Source organism: Fragaria vesca, linkage group LG7, assembly GCF_000184155.1.
Source record: "Fragaria vesca subsp. vesca linkage group LG7, FraVesHawaii_1.0, whole genome shotgun sequence".
In the NCBI taxonomy this organism is placed as follows: domain Eukaryota; kingdom Viridiplantae; phylum Streptophyta; class Magnoliopsida; order Rosales; family Rosaceae; genus Fragaria; species Fragaria vesca.
The window spans coordinates 608,637-611,709 of NC_020497.1; the positions used below are offsets into that span (position 1 = coordinate 608,637).

At 36.0% G+C, this 3,073-nt stretch overlaps 1 protein-coding gene across 1 annotated transcript in view; it reads right to left on the reverse strand.

Moving 5' to 3' along the window:
* The window catches only part of LOC101300757 (transcription factor GAMYB-like), a 13,336-nt gene that overhangs the window by 5,025 nt on the left and 5,238 nt on the right, over nucleotides 1-3,073 (reverse strand). The gene's annotated exons all lie outside the window — the stretch shown is intronic.

Consider the following 3,073-nt stretch of genomic DNA (forward strand, 5'->3'; position numbering starts at 1 on the left):
TTTTTTTAGAGTTTGGAAGGATAGCTCTTTAGAAAATTTTATCCAAATTTTAAAAACAAAATGGTATATCAGCATCCGATAAAAAAAAAGGTATATCAGCAGGTTGTTATTTCAATTTCAATAAAAATGAAAAACAAAATTTAAATAAGTATCCAATAGGTAACGTGGGTTTGAAAATTACTGTCTTGATGCCCAATGAGGTTGGTCTAACTGAAACATACTCGGCTACAAATGGGAGGAACGTTGCAGTGGTGCTTATGGCAATAGAAGGTCCCTATTTGAGCTCCAGCTTATGAAAAACATCCACGACTCTTCCATTTGTTATTGTTGGTGTCGACGTCCACTAGGAAATGAAAACGCTGCCCAGCGCTAGGCGTCAGCTCACCATTCCGATTTTCCACTAATCGTTCAATCTGGGTGCTAGCGCAAAAAACGACTGCTTAGGCAGGCTGGGCGGCGCCTGGGCGGGCTGGGCGGCCCGATTAGTTTTTTTTTTTTTTTTAATCAAAACACATCAAAGCCTAATTTGTTTATTTCAAATTGTTTTTTTATTTCTAAGAACATAGTAGTTGACCATTTTATTTATTTTTGAAGTATATTTGCTATTTTGGAACATTATAATGCATTATATAAATTTATTTTTATATTTTATTTGCTATTAAAATAAAAAATATGGAAAATACAAAACCTCCTAGGTGTCCAATTAATCCTCTGGGCGCTAGGCGCTAGCTGTCCGCCTGACTAGCGCTTAGCGTTTTTTAGAACATTGGTCCTGGTTGGAGCACTCAGTGTGCCATGTCTGTCCGGATGAGGTGGCGAGTTCCTTGTTTCGTCAAATGGTCGCAGTCTATTTGTGATAAGATGAAACTTAGTGTCACTAGTAATATTTTCCAGCGACAACATAGCAAGGAAGCTGATAGACATAATAATTTATCGTTTTACATGAGCATTGTCTTTCCGGTATGACGTCGCCGAAATTATAAAACAAATGGAGTAACCAATGATGCACTATTTGCTAAATGATGTTTGTTAGAATGCATAAATTTTGTAGACGTGCCTAATATTATTTTCGGGTGTTCCTACAGTATGGGGTTTATGCTTAATGTCCTCCTTTGTATTCAACAGTTTCGTTAATGGTTTATGACGTGAGGACGACCGTTCTAGCTTTTAGATTTGAAAAAAAAATAATACGGATTCTCTAAAACAAAAACAAAAAAGTATCAATAAAAAAATAACAAAATCTATAATAATATTATGCAATTATTAATCATGGTTTGGTTTTCAAATGTAGGCTCAATTTGGTATTGTGATTTAAAAACTCAGTTTTAAATAAGCAACCCCCAAACTGTTTTTTAAAATCGTGGTTATTTAAACTAAAAAGTTTTAGATAAACATGTTTTAAGATTTTTCCAAACAAAAAATCTATTCAAAATGGTGATTATAAATGATTTTGATTCCCAAAACTCAATACCAAATTGTACCGTAATTAGTTGACTTTGGTGTATTTATAACGTATTCTTTATGATATAAATTTGCTCCCCACCTTTATTTTCTCATCCTCATCTCCACCCATCTAAAAAAATGACACGTCTATTGTGTTAAATCTCTAACCATGGTTAACAACACAAATCTATAATAAATAAATTATACTATTTAATAGCAAATTTAAATCAATCTGTTCCAAAAAGAAAACAATTTCGTGATTTCTCTGTACCAATGACTCCCCCAATGAAGACCACCGCCACCACAAGTCCACAACCAACACCAAGCTCGATCATCCTCCTCCTCCCCTCTTCCAACTTCCAATAGGTTACTAAAATCAACCAATCATTTTTTTCGTTCAAAAGGACTTCATTAAATTAAATAATGAAAAGTACATGATATGAGTTTTTATACATAGAGCAGTCTAATTATTCCGGACTAGAATATCAGACAATGTCAGTTCACCGGATTTTCTAAATATGTGCAGAAAGACAAACACCAAAGCTACAAAAACAAAATATGTACAAACTCTATGTAAATCAAGCACCTATCTGCAGTTTGTACGGATCAAAACAGGCTAGGCGGTAATTTGGGTCAACTAAAACCACAAATTTTAGAAGTCAAGATGGATATCTATAGCCTACAATAACAAAGAACGACATCATTTTGCACATCATTGCACAAAAGGCATTATATTTCGTTTAAAGGAAACTCGCTAGCACGTTGCTAATTATTAAATAATTACCTAGGAAGAGCAATTAATCCTCGAGAACAAACATCGTCGCCTTGACTCTTTGTTGAAGTATATTGGACTTGCACGAAAATATACATAATTCACAATTGATTTAAATAAAGAAGAATAGGATTACACCTCTATATTTGTTGTACACCTCCATGAATTTGATGGATCTAATTACTTCCTTTTCCAATTTTTCTCGTCATCACTCTATACATTTTGCACCTTTAAAATCTGTTGTGGGAACTTAAGCCAAGCGCTCTAATTTAGCCTTGTGCATTATGCATTCTCAACATTTAGCCTAGCGCTGAGCGCCTCTCGGCCGAACACGTGGATGTGAGTGGTCCAATCTGGAGCACGCATCTAGAAGCTTCCTTTCGTGCCACATGTGATACTTGTTCTCGACAGCTGTCACTGGGCTTCAAGACAAACTCGCCTTTCGCACCTCTATATAAAGAGGCCTCGCCTCATTCTCAAAGTAACTGAACTCATTCCCAACTCTTCCTTCTCAATTTGTCCACATAAATGATTAACTTGAGCGTCAGAGGGCGATTGTCCGGAAGCGTCAGAGGGCGATTGTCCGGATCTGTCCGGATGCCTCTCTAACCTCGTTTTCATTTTGTAGGTCTCACCTGGATAATCACTTTCCCGGACAATTCCAACTCACACGGGTCTTATCCATGCGACCTCGTTCTTTTCTATATAATCCTCTACTCCATTTTCTCATCCATGACATAATCTTTTTTCTTCTTTTCATCTCTCTATGCAATATTATTCTTTTGTTCTTCCATCGTCCTTTAACCATGCCACATCCCTCTATTGTTTCTTGTTCATTCTTCATATATGCATCTCCCT